This window comes from Leopardus geoffroyi, chromosome B1, assembly GCF_018350155.1.
Source record: "Leopardus geoffroyi isolate Oge1 chromosome B1, O.geoffroyi_Oge1_pat1.0, whole genome shotgun sequence".
Taxonomy (NCBI): Eukaryota; Metazoa; Chordata; class Mammalia; order Carnivora; family Felidae; genus Leopardus; species Leopardus geoffroyi.
This window is the reverse complement of record NC_059327.1, coordinates 137,881,499-137,893,780: the sequence shown is the minus strand read 5'-3', so window position 1 is coordinate 137,893,780 and position 12,282 is coordinate 137,881,499. Positions and strand designations below refer to the sequence as shown.

Here is a 12,282-nt window from a genome sequence, read left to right as displayed (position 1 = left end):
AATATTTTATATCACAGCCCCAAATACACACACACACACACACACACACACACACACATAACTGAAACTAAAGGTTTTACAAATCAATATTTATCCTTACTACATATTTTTCACTTGCATATTTTAATATATTCTATTGTATTGTATTTTGTTTCATTACAAAAATTAATCTACTTCACTGTTTTCGCAGCTCTGTCGACCTACATTTTGAAAAACCACTATCTTACGATATAAGTTGTCCACACAAAACTGGGACTCAACTTCATACCTCAGAGTTAATAACCAGCTAGAAAATAATAGCTAACATTTATTGGGCACTTACTATCTGCCAGGCACTGTGTTAAATGTCTAATATTCACTACCTTATTCAAGTCTCATAATAACCCCACAGAATAGGTGTCTGAGAATTGGGAAGGTCTGGGATTTTATGCTATTTGTACAAGTTATCTGCCACAGTTTCATGGATGCTGGCATAAGACCCAAGACTCCCAGGTCAGGGACAAAGGACTTTATTACTCTCAGCAATAGCAGTAGCTGGAGTACCTGCATTTTCTTGTACCGTTCTCCAGCTCAATTCCTGCAAGGTGCCACAAAGAGGGTCATGTGATACCTGCACACACAGCGAGCAGCATTCCTGGAGAGGAACTCTGACCTGGGGAAACTCAAATCTATTATACTAGATGTAAGCATGCCTGCCCCTTGCTTCTGAGGGCAACACTACCTCTATATCCAAGACTGTTCATTACACAAACATCCTTGAAAAGGCAACCCAGGACAAAAGCACAGTCCGTGCCTCTCTTTGTAAAGACCTGTCAAAATGCACAGGATGCTCAGAGGACTATCTTCCAACAGTGGTGCCACAGTACCTATAATAGCTTAAAAAGGATTAGGCAATTTATTCAAAGTTACACAGCTAGCGACCCAGGTCTATATGATACCTAAGCCTATGATGATGACACCTTCTTGCATAGGCAATGGACAGTGCAATAGGAAGAGAGAAGTATTTGTTACTCATTTAGTCATTCACATGTGAAATCTGCTCCTACAGGAAGCAATTAACTGTGTATAATTAACTATATATGATAGGCCATTTTTTCCACATTTTCTTCACGGATCCCATAAGAAGAGTATCATATGAACAGGGGTTGATAAGTTTTTCCTATAAAGGGCCAGATAGTACAGATTTTCATCTTTATGGGCCAGATGGGCTGTTTCAACTACTTGACTCTGTAGCGGTAGTACAGAAAGAGTCACAGGTAATATGCAACCAGCAGGCACGGCTGTGTTCCAATAAAACTTTATTTACAAAATAGTTTGCCAACCTCCATCCTCAGACAACTGGGTGGGATACAAAAAGATTATGTGACATAATTTCTACACAAAAGAAACAATGATTAAACTGGAAAGTCAAGGTACACATGCCACAAGCAAGGAAACCAGGAGATACGCGAAACTGAAGTCAGCCTAGGTTCAACATCAGAGTCCTGTTAAGTCAGCCTTAACAGAGACAGTATGTCAAGAACTAGTGTCAAATATGCATGGGCCGTAACAGTGAAAATAAAAAGGTTACTCTGGGCCAGGGGCCACGCTAAGGATTTCACAAATGGTGACCAACAGCTAATAAAGAACACCATTTCCGAATTGCCAAATTTATGGCCCTGTAACTGTACGCTCACTTGGTTCAGTGGTCTGATCTTAAAAGATGATCATGTGGCCACCATTTGATCACAACAGTATCCCTTCCCCCAAATCAGTTAATGGAAAACTGTTGTCTTTATTTTCACACGCATACAGAGACCATCAAAATTTTGGTATACAAATGGCAACCCTCCCCTTTTCATAGAAGTCAATTCTTATGCCACATATAAGCTCAAATGAAAATGGAAAAACACCAATCAAAATGTCATAGAAAAAATAATCTGCTCATTCAGGAACAATTCTATTAGCTGCTAAAATTACAGGGCGATAAATATTGTTCTTGTGAACACTGCTGTCATTGACAGGACTGGTGAAATTTTCAAAATGACATAAGTCTAAGATATGTGGGAACATAATACCACAAGAAAGAAAAACTGTCATCCATAAGTGAATGTTCCTGCTACTGCATGTAGGTATATCTTAGTTACTAGTGTTTATATGTAAATATAATTTAAGTTTTAGTGAAAAGTAGAATTTAGAAATTCCAGGAGATATATTTCCCCTAGAAATTCCAGGACAATTTCATTACAGAATTCTAATTTACAAAACACTTCAGTAAAAAATAATATTTCTATTTGAAATGCTGTACAATGACATCAATATTTCTTAACACCTTCCACTCATGAATCAATAGAATGAAAACTAATTTGAAAGACTGTCTTAGTAACCAGCCCCGTTTAAATAATATAATGTCCATTTTGACTATGTACAGTTTTGTTTTTGTCTTTTTGTTAAAGTACTCTGTACCCCCATCATAGGGCTTGAAGTCAAAACCCCGAGATCAAGCATTGCATGCTCTAACGACTGAACCAGCCAGGTGACCTCGGCTATGTATAGTTTTAATTTATTCTTTAAAACTTCCAATTAGTGTTAAGTGGTAACACTTAAAGTATTTCTTTGGCAGCTAAGCCATTATAAGTGTAAAAAAAAAAAAAAAACCCAGGAAGAAGTCTACTTTGTTAATAAATGAAATGTTTGATGTAAGGCTATGTTATTTCTGGAGACATTTATGTTTACAATCAGTTGAAAACCATTATAATTCATTATAATTATTGCAGAATTAAATAACACCATTTAAACTACAGGCTAATTTCCTCTACTGCCACAGTTAATCACAATTACTTCTTTTTTTTTTATTGAAAAAAATTTTTTTAATGTTTACTTATTTTTGAGGGAAAGAGAGAGAGATAGCACAAGCAGGGAAAGGGGAGAGAGAGAGGGAGACACAGAATCTGAAGCAGGCTCCAGGCTCTGAGCTGTCAGCACAGAGCCCAATGTGGGACTCGAACCCACGAACCGTGAGATCATGACCTGAGCCAAGGCTGGATGCTTAACCAACTGAGCCACCCAGGCGCCCCCACAATTACTTCTTAAGCTTTGTCTACACTTGCCTAAAAGTGTTACATGACCTTCAGTGGTTTTTCAAAGACTGAACTCCTTTGCCTTCCACAGGTAGAGTCTGTATCACTGTCTTCAGAGATGGACGACTCTGCAGCCTTGAACAAATTTGAATGTCTCAAGGACATTCGGTACTTTTTAAAGAAGAAAAGTAACCACAATGACAAGCCGTTGCCTCTCCTATTCTACCTGACAAAGTCTACAGGCATGTGATCGCTTATATTTGGTCTGACCTTTAGGGAAAACCGAAATCTACTTCCAAAATGAAATTAGTTTTACTTTCTAGATTACACTAGGGGAGAAAAAAAAGATTTCCAGACCCAATTTTAAGACATCTCCTTTTATATAAAATTCTTAAAACAATATTGTTTTCCATTTATTATATTAAAATTTAAATCAAAAGGTACAAACTTCTAGTTATAAGTAAATATAAATCCTCAGGATATAACATATAGCATGGTGACTATAGTTAATAAAACTGTTTGTATGTATTTGAAGGTTGCCAAGAGGGTGGATCTTAAAAGTTCTCACCACAGGAAAACTTGTAACTGTATGTGGCGATGGACTTTAACTAGACTTCCTTAGTCATTGTGCAATATATGCCAATATCTCATCAATATGTTGCACATCACAACCAATATAATGTTATATGCCAATTATATATAAAATATACATACACACCATGAAGCACCTACAGGCAAGAAGTGATTCTGAAAAGTTTAGAATGCAGCAAAAAGTGGGGGATTTATGGGATGGACATATCTATTTAGACCATTTGTGACTATTTGCTACAACCAGTACGTAGAAGTTAGCAAGTGGTTAGGAGGGAAGGAAGCCTGCACAATTTGTAGGCAGTCTCAGGGTCATTCGTGTTTCTTTGGTCACCAGGCTGCCTGACCAAGGGCATTAGCTTTCAGAGGCCATGGACTGGCAGCAGAGAGGTCTCCCCTAGTTTACACATAATGCAATGACCACCTCTCACCATTTAGGACCTGTCTTCCACAGAAAACACCTGTGGTCTGCTCATTTCTGTACTTGTGCAATGCTGTATAATGCTTGAGCCTCACAGGTCTGCAGATGTCCGTCTATGTATCACTGTCACACTGCAATACGGGAGATGAGGGGGTTGAACTAAATGGGTTCTGTTACCAGACTGCCCGGGGTCCAGATTCTGCTTCTATGACATCCTGGAATATAGGTACTGTGGGATTGTGGCAGTGCTTATATATATCAAAGGACTGTGGTGAGAAACAAAATAATACATGTAAAGCATTCAGCATGGGGCCCTGTAAGTACTCAGTGATGTTGCTTGTTAAAATTGATGATCACATTTGTCTCAGATCAGTGTTTTCCAAAAGTGGGTCCCAAGCCTAGTTTCAGAGGCAGTATTTTACATCATGATCTAGGATACACACACTTATATATTAATACTACAAACACTGGGCCTGCTTATATAGTCCTTACTATATATGGATTGGGCAGTGCAGAGTCAGGATTTGAACCCAAGGGTCCTGTTAATGTAGTGCTTTTAACCACTATGCTCCTTGTGGCCTTGTATTTGCCATATGTGGGAGAACCAAAAATTTCGTTAATCGCTAGCAGCTCCTACTCAGAGGGATGCATAGTGAGAATTCCTATTCTACTACTACATATTCCATTTCATTTTTTAAAAATGCTGATTCTAGGGGCGCCTGGGTGGCTCAGTCGGTTGAGCACCCGACTTCGGCTCAGGTCATGATCTCGCAGTCCGTGAGTTGGGGCCCCGCGTCGGGCTCTGTGCTGACAGCTCAGAGCCTGGAGCCTGCTTCGGATTCTGTGTCTCCCTCTCTCTCTGACCCTCCCCCGTTCATGCTCTGTCTCTCTCTGTCTCAAAAATAAATAAACATTAAAAAAAATTTTTTTTAGTAAAAAAATAAAAATGCTGATTCTAACCTTTTAAATCAATTTCATGACTTATGACACATGATTTGAAAAATACTGTAAGTGTTATATGAAAAATTTTTGGAAACACTAGTAATAAAAAAGTTAAATGAGTATATGCATCTCATCTTAGAGGCTTCACCATGTTATTGTGCATTGTAAATCTCAAAAAAACAAAGGATTATATGGAACATTTCCTAAGTGTATTCAAGCATCCTTAAGTGATGCTCTAGGCATTCCTTGAGGCAGGGGTACTCATTTATCAGATTTATGGGAATTTTAAGGGGGAATGGTTGTGCGTCACTGTCTACCTCCTACCTCTCTCCAAATGTCCCTCCCCTGGAAAAATTTAAAAGTGCAGAAACTGACTTTTTTTTTTTAATTTTAGAGAGAGCCAGAGAGCCAGAGCCAGAGTGCATGCACAGTAGAGGAGGCAGAGGGAGAGGGAAAGGGAGAGGGGAGTGGGAGGAAGAGGGGGGAGGGGGGAGAGAGGGGGAGGGGGAGAGAGAGAGAGATTGCTCCACACTCAGTGCAGAGCCTGATGTGGGGCTGGACTTCATGACCCTGGATCATGACCTGAGCAGAAATCAAAAGTCAACAGACTGAGCCACCCAGACACCCCTAGAAACTGACTTTAAGAATAAGTGATTCTATAATGTGCAAGAGAGCAAATTTAAGCAAGTTCAAGAACACAGACACACAGGGCCAAGCATCTAAACAACTCTGGGTGATGCTTTTTTTGTGGCTACCAAATATCTATAAATTAAACAGGGAAACTTTTTTTTTTAGAGTGGAATGGAACTTCAGCAAACACATCCTTTAGAGTAGATGCTAGTGTTTTTTGTAATAACAGGATGACAGAGTGAAATCTTATTTCCTGGTTCTATCACTGCTTATTTCCACTTTCGTCTAAAGAATAATCACCATCAAATGTTATCTCTACAGGAAACAGGTAAAGACAATTCAGAGCTGGACTATCCAGTATGATAGCCACTAGCCCCGTGTGGCTATTCAAATAAAGTTAAATAAAAATTAAAATTGAGTTCCTCAACAGCACTAGACACATTTCAAGTGCTCAATAGCCACATGTAGCTCGTGGCTAGCACTTTGGACAAATTATGGAACATTTCCATCACTACAGAAAGTTTTATGGGACAGCACTGATATAGAGAAAGACCATTTACAGATGCTTAAAGAAAACGATTCATTTATTTGGGAAAAGAGTTCTAAGCCCTACTCAGCAGAGGTGGCTTGACTTAAACCACTGTGGGATTAAATTTGAAGGCTACTGCCCAAAGATTCTGTTATTATCTCAAAATACCATTCCAATGGGCCTAAAATCTCTTTGCATTAAGACTTTCCATTGCTGCAAGTTATCTTTTAAAATCCAAACGTGACAGGAAATGCTGTTTGATGACAGCAACGACTTGTTAAAGTGCTACTAACTCATAAGCGAGTTTGAAAGTACTTAGAGCAGTTTATGAAAAACCATAAAGACACACAGCACCGTCCAATCCAGGAAGAAAAGTCTGCAGTTACAATAAGGAGAGATGCACTTCTGTTGTTACCCTTAGGATAAGGAAAATATGTATTACATACCTCAGTCTGTTCCTAGACTTCTCATGAATTTAGACCCAGATTTGGTAATGGTCTTTGTATCTCATTTTGAGAACTTTAGTACATATCTTATTTGAGCCTCACAGAACCTAATAACCACTGGAGTGTGGATTCTGAGTGCTATAGATCCTTCTGGTGAAGGGGAAGACTGAGAGGTAATACATTATCTTGTCAGTGTCTGTCTTGCTTAATTGGTTACTGAAATGATCCCTAGTGGCCAGATTATAGTGAAAGCAAATGGCTAAAATTGCAGGGGCCAGCTAGCTTTTCCTCTTTCATGACTGAGGGCTGCCCTATTAATCTGGCCATTGTACTGCAGAGGTGTGCTTGGGTCACAGGGGAAACAAAGCAGGGGTGCAGACAAGAGTGTAAAGCAAAGTGCTGTCCCTGTTTCTGATCATAAAGCCAGTAAAATGAGTATAAAAAACAACAACAACCCTGCAAGGTCATTGTAAGCATGATTGTGGTCGTTCTATGACAAAGACTAAACATTAGGCATTATTATGTTCATACAAAAAATTATTCCACAGAGCAAACTATCTCCTCCACAAAGCAATCTGTGAAAGGCATTTGATGAGAAATACGTGAGTTAAACAATTGCTATAAAGACACCAACATCAGTTTAAATAATCCAAACAAATTGCCTATGGCTAAAGGCAGATTTAATAAACATGCACTTTCCAAATCCTTTAATATGTTTGTTCAATGTCATAACATCTACCAACCAGTTATTAATGGTAGCAAATTTTCTTTATCCTTTTATTTACCATGTCCAGTTTTTGAGCTTCCAAGTTGGAGAGCTTGCAAAACATTTATTAAATAATGTATAAATAAAGGATACACCATTAAAATTCCTGTGCTTATGCCTTGAAGATTAAACTCACATTTCTAGTTAAGAGATGACAGCTATAGCTAATCTTAGAAACATGGTGTCTCTAGGACACATAGAAAAAAAAAGTTTCAGATTTAATGCATGAGCGCTAAGACAAAAATTCTTTGATCTGCAAATATCACATATATGAGCCTAACAATTTTTCCTTGAAAACTTTAAGTAGGTCAACTTATTAACTGCTACCATGGAGTTTATATATTCACATTCGCCTATCTTTATGATGAACTGCAGCCCAGAATGGAGTTATAGCCCTGCACTAAAAAACTTGCCTTTGATTCGAGCAGAGAAATGAAGAAGCAGAAACTAATATTACCATTTGGCTTTGTTATGTTGTAATGGATCCAATACTTTTTTTTTTTTTAACATATCATTATATTTGGTTCTCAGACAAGACCTTGCATGTAGTAAGAAGGAATGGGATCACTCGAGGAGAGGCTTCCATCCCAACTGGGCTATGTTCTCCCATTTGCAGTCAAAATCCTGGCTCAGCCATGAAAGACGGTCTGGCCGGAATAAACCTGACAAAAAAATCAGTGGAGCGTTTGTGATATAATAAAGTGTTCTGGAGGAAAGAGTGGACAGAGAACTGGGATGGGTAGAGAAAAGGGGAATATGTAATTTAAAATGGGAAAAACACTCTTCTTCTCGATTTGATTCATTTATGGAGGAGGAAACCACTAAATAAGGTCTTTCTCCATAATCCAAAGCTAATCACTTTTTTTATTGCAATGGATGACCAAACGGCCTCGGTAACCATCCCCGCCCCACCGCTGCCTCTGCGAAGAAACCGAAAACCCCATTTCTTTCCAAGTGTGCACCCCGGAGAGGAAAGCAAGACTGTGCATTTAGAGTGGAGGGCGGTGCACAGGGCAAAGCAAGTTAGTGCCTTCTTCCCGGCTACCTCGCTCCCCGAGCCAGCCTGACTTGGCTAACGGTAAAGTGAACAGCGAATGGCAGAGAGACCCGGGGGCCAAATTTGGGGTCGCTTCTGACCGGAGTCCTCCCGACAACAAAAGGCCCGGGGTTCCGAAGGGGGCGGCGGGTGGGGACACCTGTCAAAGGACGGGACGGAACCGCAGCCGGCGGGCGGCGCAGGGGCTCGGCGGACAGCACTGCGGCGGCGGCGGCGGCGGCAGGGACCGAGGCGCGTCGGCTCGGCGCTCGCGCGCGGGGGAGAGCCGGCGGGGACCACGCGGCGCCACCGGACACTCGCGTCTCGCCCGCGGGGGCTCGGGCGGGCGGCTCCGCGCCCGGGGCGCTCCCGGAGGGGGCCCGAGCCGAGCAGGGCCCCCGCGGCCGGGAGGACCCCGCCGCCCGAGCCCCGCTGCAGCGCCCGCCGCTCCCGGGCTCCGCCTCCGGGCTGAGCGCGGAGCCGGGCCCGACGCCCCCACTGGCTGCCCGGCGGCCCGGGCGGAGGAGGGGGCGCCGCGGGCGCCGCGCCTACCTGCTCCGGTGCGGCGGGGCCGCGGTCGCCTCGCGGGGCCGTGACCTGCGGCGGAGGCAGCGGCGGCGGCGGCAGCGGCTGCGAGGAGGGCGCTTCCTTCAGGAAGGGGTGGGATCTGCTCGGCCGCCCGCCCCCGCCCGCCCGCTGCGCCGCGGCCCGCCCCCGACTTATTCTGGGGTCCCCGCCGCGAGGCTTCCCGCTGAGAGCGGAGTCCCCCACACCCCCGCCCCCGCGCCTCTGGCTGCCGCCGCCCTTCGGCTCCCCTAATAGTTACCCGGGACTGGAGCTGCGTGTGGACCGCCGGACCGCTTCTTTCCAAAGCCTTTGTGGACGCGTTTGCCTGGCGCTCCTCACCCAACAAAAGGAAGGGCAGAATCTGGGATCCTCCGCCTGGTGGTTATTTATTCTTGACCTCTTGTAACCTTCTGGCTGGCTCCCTTCTGTCTACACACCTAGGGTTTTTGCACAAAGCAGCTAAAATTCATTTTCATATCCACTGGCTGAATGTAGTTCTCCGCCACTCTGCGCTCTCCCGCGGTTTTCTTTCAGCGTAAAGAACAAACACCGGGCCAACTTCTGACCCTTGCAAGGAACAGTGGACTCCAAGGCCTCCCTCCCAGCGCCAGCTTGCTCTCTTCTTCCCGGTGTCTCGTCTGCGTCTGTTATAAAACTGTATTCATCGGCATTTTAATAGTTTCCCCACCTCAGACTTCAACCTACCAGTGGTACCCTGTCAGTGACCTCCAGAAGAAGCGTGGATCAATGCCATTTTTATCGCACGCTCACCGTTAATTTCTATTCCAAACGCAGCTTTGCGGAGCTCCCACAATAGGACCTCCTTTATCAACCTGCCTTAGGATGACTGCCATTCTTTTGGGGGGACCCCCCCCCTTAGCACGCCCGTCTCTTCATCTGTTGTTGCCTCTCAAAGCACACGGTTCAAATTCTCCAACATTCCAGAACGTTCCCTTCCCCCCATAACTCTTGCAATCCTTGCTTACCTATGTGTACATTGATTTATTGTTACTGTTTTCTCTTGGCTGTTGGACTGTGAGCTTCTTGAGGCCAAGGACCTTACCTTAACTAATGAGAGTGTTCTCTCTCCATTTTGTTAAAACAGCAAAAACAAAAACTGAAGTCTCATCTAGAAGCGCTTGAGAGTATGTGCTACATTTTTTCTGGGGTTATCCTATGTGTATTTTTCTGAGGAGAGTAACTATATCTTTCATCAGACTCTCAAAGTGATCTGTGAGTCCTCATAGTTAAGAGTTGCCTGAGTCCTGGGGCACCTGGGTGGCTCGGTTGGTTGAGTGGCAGGCTTCAGCTCAAGTCATGATCTCCCGGTTGGTGAGTTCCAGCCCCACATCGGGCTCACTGCTGTCAGCCTCTTAGCGCAGAGCCCACTTTGGATCCTCTGCCCCCCTCTCTCTACCCCTCCCTCACTTGCACTCTCCCCCTCCCAAATAAATAATTATTTAAAAAAAGAATTGCCTGAGTCCCATCCATGAATGAACCCCAGCTCTGATGTGAGAACCTCCCCACTCCATCCCCTCTATGCCACACATTTCTCTCTACAGTACCTGGAAGAACCCTCTAGCCAGACCTTCTTCCAGTCCATTTTTTAAAAACTTCTGGATCCATCCAGACAATTGGTAGTCCCTCTCAACAGTGTCTGCACATCAGAATCACCAGTGAGGGCTTTAAAAAAGACAAGTGCTTGATTCCACCTCAGATACACACGTCAGAACCTGGGGAGGCGGGGAGGGCTGGGAGGGGAGAGGCATGGGTATTTTTACAAAGAGCCATGGGTGATTCTGACCTGCCCATGACTAAAGTCACTGCCTTTCCTGGAAAAAGGGTCCCCAATTTATAAAATATCCTCACTTTTCCTTTCCTCCATGGAAAGATTGAGAAATCTTGCACTATGTTTAATTTATTTGAACATTTTCATTTTCACTTCGAGCCAGGCCCACTTTTGCTTACGAAACTAACTGGAATTTGTGAGGATAGCAGGCTCAGTGCCATTTGTCAACAGCACTAAATCACTGACACCTTCATCTCCACAATGTCCATCCAGATAAACCCAAAGCATGAAATAAATTGTATTCCTGACAGTGATATTGACAGCTGAAATATTATGTTAAAATACTGGCCATGAAGGAGAGCTGGGTGCTATAAGCAGATCTGTTAACGTCATGAGAGTTTTAGTGAAGTTTCGAGGGAACGGATGACAAACAAAACATAAGTTTACCTATGCTTTTATCTTTCTTTTATTGCTTTTGGAATCCTACCCATTAAAATTTGTTCTCTGTGTACTCAATATGACCTTCGATGTTTTAAATCATGTATGGGTGTAAGATCGAAATACTTTCCTAGAACTGGTTGTCTTTTTAAAAAATGTATAGAAAGATTCATCCTGTATTCTTAAATGATTTGTTGACAGTGTTCCAAAATGCTTCAGGCTTTGAGGAAAGGGCTTAAGTACAGAACAAACAGGGCTTAAGGTCTGGTGATAGATGCCAACTATAAACGCCATGGGGGTAGGATGGAAATCAATACACAGAGACATAATCGCTCCACAGCACCATGATTTTGACACCATGCTGCTCCAGCAAATCCGCTGACCAAACAGGTGAACAGCACAGGTGTCCATCTATCTGAGTAGGGGTGATGGTTTTTCTGATAGAAGAGAACTTGTTATCTGGCTGAAACCACAACAAAACATTTAGGATTATGAAGAAATTCTATATTTTGCTCATTTCCTCTCTCTTAGGAAGCCAATTTGTTGTTTATGATTCAAATCACTTTCCTCATTAGGTTGGAAAAAGGGACTGGAAGCACAATTTATAAATAACGCTGCCAGGGTGGTGGGATCCTTGCTGCTGGTTGAATTCCAATATATCGTGTTATAATAAAAATCTCTGTATAACAAAGTTATTGCCAACCCTTCTCCAACCAGCGATAATTCAAGTAATCTCTGAGAAACAATAGAATCATGCAAAGTTCGTTGAAATGGCATTTGATCTTTTCCAACGTCTACCTAGTAAAGAAACTTTATAGGGGTAATTAGAAAGAGAATGAGAATACATTTGGTAACACGATGTTAAATTGGAGCTATTATTTCATTTCCATTTTGACAGAGGACCCAGATAATATCTGTCAACCCCTCTCACATTCCAAGCAGGTGCAGGACCGCTATGTAGGACTTGCAAAGGGGTATTTCCTTAATGTCTCACTTACCTGGAAAATGTGAAAAGGTTGAGGTGGATGCTGGTGAGAGTGCTTGGATCAGAGAAGGGTTTCCGTAGAGGAA

General features: G+C 42.8%; 1 protein-coding gene across 2 annotated transcripts in view; it reads right to left on the bottom strand.

Moving 5' to 3' along the window:
- TMEM150C (transmembrane protein 150C) overlaps positions 1-9,338 on the bottom strand; it is a 78,077-nt gene extending 68,739 nt beyond the window's left edge. Inside the window, exon 1 of one of the 2 annotated variants that reach the window (XM_045473583.1) lies at positions 9,244-9,338. The gene's annotated coding sequence lies outside the window, so the exon portion shown is untranslated. Of the gene's footprint in view, positions 1-8,969; positions 9,065-9,243 lie in introns of those variants that run through there. The other variant, XM_045473582.1, reaches the window with a different exon arrangement.
- Between the last annotated feature and the right edge of the window lie 2,944 nt (positions 9,339-12,282).